Raw genomic sequence first — 9883 nt, 5'->3', positions numbered from 1 at the left:
ATGTTTTCCAAAATATATATTTTTCTCCAAAATCCAAGTTTTACGATTTTGAAAGTTTTTATAACTAAAACAACGTCTACGAAGTTATGATGACAATAATGAAGCCAGACATGAGAAAGTGTCTATGACGAATATGCCAAGGATATGTTCTTACCATGAATACGACGATATGAAATGTTAAGCTACTTTTGGATAATGACTACTTTGAAGGTTTTAAAGTATATGAAGTAATATGTTATGATCCTGTTTTATGTTCTCCTGAGATAATGTTCTTCATTGATAGTCTCGCCTTATAATTGTTCCTTCAAGGCGTGACATGACGACCATGATGATTCCATAATACAATCGGAGGTTACCGACCTTACGTCACTCCGATAGACACATGACTTTCCTTGGGCTCCCATGCATGCTATATATATATATGGGAGGGGGGAAGGGATACATGTATATGAGGATATGGGGAAGGGACACATGTTTCATCGCCACTTGGTCAGCTGGCATTATCATCCCGGACGCGGGATGCCCGGACGCGAGATATATGGGCGAGCCGACATATTTCGGCGCAATGTGGGCGAGCCGACTTGTTCGGTGCTATGATATGATATGACCCGATAAGCATGCATGGTTTCCGCCCTAAGTGGCATTCATATGTACAGGTATCTCAATCAGCCTATGATACACTATATGACTCCCTATGATATGATATGATACGATATGATATGCTATGATATGACATGATATGACACAATATGACATGATATGACATGATATGATATGACACGACATGATATGTTCCATACGAGATGCCATATGATTCCTTTGTGATTATCTCCACTGGTACCTCTCCTTGTATTGTCATTCATGCCTTACATACTCAGTACATTGCTCGTACTGACCCCTCTTCTTCGGGGGCTGCGTTTCATGCCACGCAGGTACACCCAGATGAGCCGAAGCCATTATAGAAGATGTTCCAGCGAAGTTGGCGAGCTCCACTTGGCCCTGGAGTGTAGCCGAATCAGCGTGCTATACTATGATGTTTTGTTCTATGTTAGAGACTTTGCAGATAGAGTCGTGGGTATAGAGTGTCAGCTTTGTAGACGGCTTCGCCCGTCGATATGTTATTATGTTTCACGTCACGGGTCCTATATGATGATAGACTTTACTTATAAAAAGAAAAAAAAAATTGAGAGCTTACTATGTATTTTATTCTGAATTGATTCCAGAGTTTATATATGTAATAAGAGTCAGCGGGTTCGCTCGGCTCCAAGTATGGGGTCGGGTGCCCATCACACCCTAGTAAGGTCGGGGTGTGACATCATTGTACTCATAATCCTTAAGTCATGAACTGAAATTCATAGGGAAGACTTTTAACAAAAACATTCATTTTATCTTTCTCGAATCAAATAAAATTTGTAATCATATAAATCTGTAGAGTGATGCATAATGAATACATCGGCTTATATAGCCACATACAAGACTGGCAGGCTAAATACGTGACTCTTTCTGCAAAGTCTCTAACATAAATCATTATACCATGACATGGATACTCTGACTCGGCAACACTCCGGAAAGAAATGGAGCTCGCCAATCCCGCTGGAACATCTTCTAGCAATGTCTTCTACTCATCTGTATGCACCTGCGCGGCATGAAACGCAGCGCCCACAAGAAGGGGCGTCAGTACGAATAATGTACTGAGTATGTAAGGCATGAGTAACAATATAATATAGATATGAAAAATAACAAGGAATAAGAGAGATAACCTATACATCTGGATGCCTCGTAGGGCGGATGTCATGCATGCTTAACCTTAAAAAAAACATTTTTATACATATACATAGTAACATGCCCGGCCATTAAGGCGCGGTGTGATATATAAATAGTAACATGCCCGGCCATTAAGGCTCGGTGTTATCATCATTAGCCTGCGTCCAGGCCTCCCGCGTCCGGGGCAATATCATAACATGCCCACTGCAGTGGTGTGCACATCTACGTGCCTGCCCGGCCGACTATAGCACGGTACGGCCAATCAAAAGCCACAACTGTATCTGAGTGACGTAAGGTCGGTAGCCTCCGATTATATTATGGAATACTCATCGTCGCTTTGTCTCACCTTGAAGGAACAATTATTTTAAGGTGAGACTATCGATGAAGAATAGAATTAAGAGAAAACATAGAATAGGATCGTAAATCTCATAAGGCATCAAGTCATGTATTTTGGGATCTTAAAAGAAATTAGTCATCATCCATGAATGAATTGAGAAATCAGTAAATAACTCAACATTCTTATGTCGTCGTTGGAATCATAAACTTAAAACCTTTAAGCATGGAGTCATTCTCATCATAGTCATCATAATGATATTCTCAATTTTGACATCATCGTTGTCATTGAAAAACATATCCTTTGTCGTTATCATAAGAACTCACATAATCACAACCTTGGTTTTGGAAAATAGGGCACCTTGGAAACAATTATGGAATATCAAGAAGGAAATTATGCTTTGGAATCCAGGACATTTAACGTTGGGTGACAAGGAAAAATACGGAAACATTTATAAAATCATAACCTAAAGATCATGCCTTTGAAAGAAAGGGGCGAGCCTTAACATACCTGGAAGAAAATTCTCGACTTCTAACTTACTTCCCGTCTTGCACCTCTTTTAAGAATTATTCGTAACCTCGTAATCTACATATATAACCATTCATAATATCATTAGAATCATCATCATACGCTCGACTCGAAACTTTAATTAAAATCCTTTTAAGGTTCTGTCGAAATTCGGGCAGCATTTCCCCTGTTTATATGCCTCGCCCGAAATTCCAATTCAATAACCAACAACATCAACAACAATACCAATAGTCGTAATATCATTTCCAACACCAACATATGCCATAAAACAACCCACACGCTATTTTCCAAATTTCTCAACCAACCCACTTGTGATACGATTATTTAATAACCTTTACTTTCGTAAGGAAATTGAAATTAATACTAACACATCAATAACAACATCCTCAACATCCTACAAGATGATTATATACATATTTTATCCAAAATTTTCTTCAAACCTCAATCCATAATTCAACAACATCAAAACACCACCCTACAACTCTATTCTTGCAATTATTCCTTAATCAAACTTGATAAAGAGAGAGATTTGAAGATTCATACCTTATTTTTATGAAAGTAGCAAAATCTTCAACATTTACTTGTTCCCATGCTCCTCCAACTCCAAAATTAAATTATATTCATGACTATGCGTTGCCCGGATTTCGATTGGTACTCCAAGACCTTGAAATTTGCCCAAAATTCTCACTTTTATGTGAGATTTAAGAGTCCTTTTAGTTGGCTGAATTTTCTGGAATTTCCAGAACATTTTGGATGATGAAAAATGGGGTTTTGACCCCTTTTATAATAAGTGGGGTCGGTACTGTAGCTACAGTACTGTAGCAGTACTGTAGCGTCCTGTTTCTGCGCGACAGTTCAGTTTGTAACGTCTATAATTCTCTACGCCGATGTCCTATCAACAAGCGGTTTGTTGCAGTATAATCTAGACTCGACGAACTTCATTTTAGGATTTTAAAACACCTTAAAACTCCAAATATACATGGAGATATACCCCTCCAAAGTTGACTAAAAATCCTTCCAGCATTTCTCAAATTTTCGTTGAACTTATTTTCTTCAATTTGCTCGATCTCAAAATATTCCGAAACTCTCCATACATGATATTTATCACTTATTATACTAATAATGGCCATGTTCTCGTGTTTCAAAACACTCTTTCCCGATTACGACTTACGAGATCGTAATTCATCTTTTTATTTCGTTGTTACATACTTCCCATGGCCTGTATCTTCCAAAACATCATGGGACATCTCCGATACTTCGTTGCTACGGTGATGTACATGTCATGCTCATTCTCTGAAAGTGCGGGGTGTAACACTAGACCACTTGAGCTAACCTTTTGCATTTGTTTAGGGTGTTCAAAAGTTAATATATGTACATAAACACAGAAAATCTACCCTATATATACACTGTAATTTTTTGCTGAGGGTGTTCGGGTGAACACCCTCCCACCCACGTAGATCCGCCCCTGTCGACAGGCTGTACATGAAGCATCAAAATATATATACACTTTTTTAAAAATTTGGGGATAGGAGAATGAGAATTAGTAGAGAGGATTACAGGATGGGGAATTGAACCCTCACCAACAAGGTGAAGTTTAGGTATTCAACCAACTGTGCTACTAAAATTCCCTTAATATATACACCCTGTATTATCATCTTATGGATAAATATATACCTAATTTAGTTACGACGGCTATTCTCATTCTTCTTATAAATACATAGACCTTGACCAGTATCACAACCTTAAGCATCTCAAAGATAATCTCTCACAATGGCATTGTATAATAACATTGGAGACGAAGCTAGAGAACTACTGGCTTCTCAGGCACACATATGGAACCATACATTCAATTTCATCAACTCAATGCCTCTCAAATGTGCAATTAACTTGGAATTCTAGACATCATCCATACTCATGGCAAACCAATGACCCTCTCTCACTTGGTGGATGCCCTCCCCATAAACAATAACGCCAAAACCCAGGATTATATTTACCGTCTCATGCATATTCTAATCCATGCAGGCTTCTTTATTCAAGCCAAGGTTAATGAAGAAAAAGAGGAGGGTTATTTACTTACTCCGACCTCACGTCTCCTCCTCAAAGATGAGCCTATGAGCATGATTCCTTTTCCGCAATTGCAACTAGATCCAATTATGATGGATCCATGGCAATATCTAAGCAAATGGTTCCAAAATGGGGACTCTACTGCTTTTGTGACTGCTCATGGCATGCCCTTATTGGAATATATGCAGAGAAGGAACCAAAGCTTAACCATTTATTTAACGAAGCCATGGCTAGTGATCCTCGATTGGTTGTAAGTGTAATAATTGAAACTCTAATATTATTGTAAGTGTAGCTAAGAAACTATAATATTAAAGAAGCAAAGAAGAAAACTCTTGTTGATGTAAGCTCCTAGCCTCTCCTCTACTCCTAAAATAAGTCAAAGATGCCTAAAAATCGTGTTTAGGATGTATTTATAGCGTACAAAAAGGTCTGGACTTTTAAATCCAATTCCTATAGAAATCAGGAAAACTGACGACTTGGGCGCCATGGTCGATGCGACGCATAATTGGTGCCGCACCTTCTTTATCTCCACCGACCCACCTGACACAATGCATTGGGTGGCGTGCCGCATAACTTCTACAGGTGTTTTTGATGCGCCAACGACGTGATTTCGGCCCAAGACACAAATCGAAACTTCTCAAAATTATGGCTAAGTGTCAAATGTGATCCCACGGTGATGGGTGGTCACCGCGCCGACTCATTTTTGATGGTTTCGTTGCTCATTTGACTCCTGTTTGGCTCCAAATATCTCAAACTCACCTAATCATCAAATTCAGTAACTATATGATGTCCGGCCTAAAATGCATATAGCTAGTCATTAAACAATGAACGTACTTGTATTACGGTTTTATGCTTCATGAATGGCACACGGTGGATATTACATTATTGGAGCGATGAAGAGTGTATCAAAATATTGAAGAAATGTAAAGAAGCAATTCCATGTAAGGAGAATGGAGGAAAGGTAATAATCATTGACATAGTACTGATGGATCATAATCTACAGAAAGGAGACCCTAAGTTATATGAAACTCAACTTTTCTAAGACGTGCTCATGATGGTTCATGTTTCTGGAAAAGAAAGAAATCAACAAGATTGGGCGAAACTCTTCTCTGATGCTAATTTTAGTGGCAATAAGATTATTCCTATATTGGGATTAAGATCTATTATTGAGGTTTATCCTTAAATCTAATATCTAGAAGTCGCTTTTTTAATTACACAATTATAAAAATGCTCTATCTGTGGATCAAACCCCCGTCTTTACTGTGGTAGGATACTAGTCTACCACCAGATCATTGGTGCTTAGTGTAAGACTTTCGTTTTTTATTTATTTATACTGTTCAAGCTCATTTTTTTTGTGAAACTAACGGATGGACTTAGACGGGTCTTTTTATAAATAAACTACCGAAAATTTGACAAAAAATCGACCGACTCGATCGATAAAAAAAAATAGTTTTCAATTATTTTAGGCATACATAGTAAAATCCAATTGTGATATCACAAACCAAACCTTAACTCAATGATGATATACACTTAACAGGACAGAGTAAAAACATTAGCAACCCCCCCCCCCCCCCCCGGCCCACACCCCACTACTTTAATGAAAATATTTAAAACTCCGAACAGGCACTTTAACTTCGCAACTCAAGCGAAGTTTTCTGCAACAAGTGAATCTTTAAAAGGAACTGTTCTTTTGAAAAATCTATCTGAATATATAGCCGAGCAATTATTTTTAGAAAACATTTCAAATTGTTATTAGAGATAACCATGCAAGGAATTTTTTTGTGTGTGTGAATGGATTGATCCCATGAACTTTGGGTTGTCTAATGAATGGGAAATGAAGGGCATTTTGTCACACATAGGAAGAAGGACAGAAAGTTATTGAGTATAAATAGAAAAGCACTTCTACTCTAGCTTAAAGAGCTGGGAAGATGGCAAGCCCTCGCACCGTTGTCACTTGGCTTTCGCGCGCTTCTGCTTCTGTCAAGTGCGATCAGGGGCGGACCCACGTAATGATTTTTTGTGCTCGGGCACCCTTAACCGTGGCGGATACTCTATGTAGACATATAGAAAATATTGAAATTATGGTATAAAATAATAAATAGCACCCAAGAAACAATAAAAGATCTTGGTACTCTGATTAAGAGGTTGCAGGCTTTATGCTAAACCATGGAGGAGCCAAGTTCGAATCCTACTCTAAGAAATATACTTTTTGTTGATTTTAAAGTGAGCACCCAGGACCTTTAAATTTTGGGTCCACCACTGAGTGCAATTTGCTCAATTTTTTGTGTTTACCGAAGTTCTGTAACTTAAAGTTCTCCATTCCATGCTGAGAGGAATTAATTCAAAACCTTTAGCAACAATGAGGGGATTAAAATTCTTATTGACAAGCAGTGAAATTTGTGGGCTCGAAAATTTATTTTGTTGCAACTAACGTATTGTTCTGGTTTATTTTTTCCTTAATTACTTTGAATTAGAAAGATAACACTAAATAAAGTCAAACAATTATGGGAACGAACAATGTACATATTCAAGAACACCTCAATGTCACTCGAATATGCAATGCAAGTTTTAGGGATTTCTGTGTGATGTTTGATGCAGGAGATCAGTGATAGGTGCAGTAAACACAAAATTATCAAAAGGCAAAATTATGAAGCAACACAAAATTTTCTGTGGGACCTACAGTAAGAACTAGAAATAAAGGAGTCACTTTTATTTTTATAATTAATCGATTTATATGATAAAAGATCATATCTATAACATTTTTGAAAATTATCTTCAGCCAATTACAGAATTACCTTTCCAGAGCCCATATTTCTAAAGGCACATGCTTATAAGCAATAGAAAGACGATAGTCATAAATTTGGATTCATTTTTTTTTTTTAGAGATAAGTAGTTAAGTGATCAACGATGTCAAAGTTTGAATGGTTTTTTTGTTTGGTCTTGAAAGTTTGAATGATAATTCACAATTTTGAAGTTTTAGAAGCCAATGAGGATCATCTAGACGTTTTCTACTCTACTGTTAATTATCTAGAAAAATATTTGTTTCAACTTAAATATAGGGATTGATCCCACTTGTTGTATTACAGTGGATATATATTGTTGTTGTTGTTGTATAAATGTAGGGATTAATAAGAATCCCTTTGGTTAGCTTGTTGAAAATAACTGATAAGAATTAAGTACTGGAAAAATATTTTTGGTACCAAAAATGATTTTATATATAAGCAAATAATTATGTGTTTGGGTAGAATTGTTAAAATTGATAATAAATACTTGATGTGTTTCATAAAAATACTGATAAACAAATATCTAGAGACCCCTCTAAATTTGGCACATTTTATTCAAATTCTCCTTAAACTATACCTGATCTTAAATCCAAATTACCCCCCTGTACTTAGCCTTCTTTATAATCGTTACCCCCTAAAATAATAACTGGTCCTAATACCCCCTTCTACTTGGCTTTTTTTTAAATCCAAGTGATTTCAAATGATGTTCCAGATCATGTTAATCTGATATGTCAAAATATCTAAATACCATTTCCTTTTATATTTAGCCATTCCAATGGCTATTTCCTTATCTCCGATTCTTCCATAAATCTTCTCTATTCCTCCATTAAAAATACAACTACGTACCATTTAATTTTTCCTCGCTTTCCCTTTTTCCTTTTAAGTGGTAACGATTATGGAAAAAAATCCTAGTACCGGGGGTGGTGGTGGACCAAGTATGTTTGAAAGAAATCTAAAACGCGTCAAGTTTAGAGAGGCCTTTAGGTATTCTGCCATAAAATTACTAATATGTCAAAGTTATTTACAAAATTATATAGATTAAAATGTATATGTTCAAAGAGAAGAACGAACAATGAAAATGGAGTGAGGGAGTTAGGAATCCGGAAGAGTGTTTTGAGACTTAGAAAAGATATCAGGGATGGAATAGAAAGAATACTTGGTCAAGTCTCAAGTCCTTATATATAATGAAAAGGACTGACCAACTTTTCATCTTTGGCTGATTTTAGCTTATAGACACTTTTAGTATTTATAAAATACATAAATGAGACAAAAATTGCATTTAAATTAATATGACCACCAGCTTATAAGCTTATTCGAACACCTGCTACCTAGATATGATTGATGGATTCTTTTCTGTGATGGCAGCCTGATTTGGTTTTAGTTTGCTTTTTGTACAAAAAAGCTTCTTAGGGTTAGAAAAGTTTCTAAGTTGGAAACTTTAATTGTTTTTAGAAATACGTTCTGATTTTCGGGAAAAAAAAAAAACTCAAATGTGTGTTTTTTTTTTTTTTTTTTTTTTTTTTTTTTATGCACACTACATTGTCTATTATTTTCCGCAAAAAAATTACACTGGCTTGGAGGGGGGCTTCAGTACCTGACCTCCTTGATTTTTAGAACAGTAGGTTACACTATCCTTTTAGCAAGCTACAAACTTCTATCAGTCACAGTCTTAGCAAACTATATATATAAAGATGCATTGAAACTATAAGAAGTTAATGCATTTACAGAAGGTTTGCTCACGGAGGTTCGAAGAACCAGTCGGAGTTTTTCTTCACTTGTCTCCTGAAGGATGGGAGATCAAGTTTGTTCATTCTTAAAGGACCTCTAGCCTCCATAGGTAGGTCTCCTTCAATCAAAAAAATTCTTGGGGCCTGTACTTGTGCAGCGTATTTGGCTAGAGCATCCGCAACCTCGTTCCCTTCTCTGTAGCAGTGTTGAACTGAGATGTTTCTACCTGTCATCTTTGCCCTTATTTCATCGATAATACCTTGAATTCACTTTGACATATTAGTAATGATAATCCAAAGGTACAAACGGTAATGCTATTGTCCGAATATGTAAGCAATGAATCGAAACTATAATGAAAAACTAATTTGCAGATTGTACAACGTATTCTTGATTATTTGGCAATTTAATCAAAATCCACGACATGCAATGGAATAAAATTGTAAAAGATAAGTAATAGCAGGGGTGTTAATGGTTTTGTAAAAACCGACTTAACCGATCGAAACGAACCGAACCGATTATTAGAATTTTTTTAATAAAACCGATGGTTTTTATATAAATTTCTAACCCTAACAAAAAATTGAGTAGGTTTTTTATTTACCGAAGCGTACTGAATACATTTATATGTGTAAATACATTTTATATATTAAGTTTAAAATTAATAAAATATACATTTTATATATTA

The 9883-nt window shown here is 36.2% G+C and overlaps 1 pseudogene; it reads left to right on the top strand.

The window, feature by feature from the left end:
• Positions 1-4396: 4396 nt before the first annotated feature.
• Positions 4397-4976, top strand: LOC132631297 (probable O-methyltransferase 3; annotated as a pseudogene).
• Positions 4977-9883: the final 4907 nt, after the last annotated feature.

This window comes from Lycium barbarum, chromosome 3 (genome assembly GCF_019175385.1).
Source record: "Lycium barbarum isolate Lr01 chromosome 3, ASM1917538v2, whole genome shotgun sequence".
In the NCBI taxonomy this organism is placed as follows: domain Eukaryota; kingdom Viridiplantae; phylum Streptophyta; class Magnoliopsida; order Solanales; family Solanaceae; genus Lycium; species Lycium barbarum.
The sequence above is the reverse complement of the archived record's forward strand: the minus strand, read 5'-3'. Positions and strand labels throughout refer to the sequence as shown.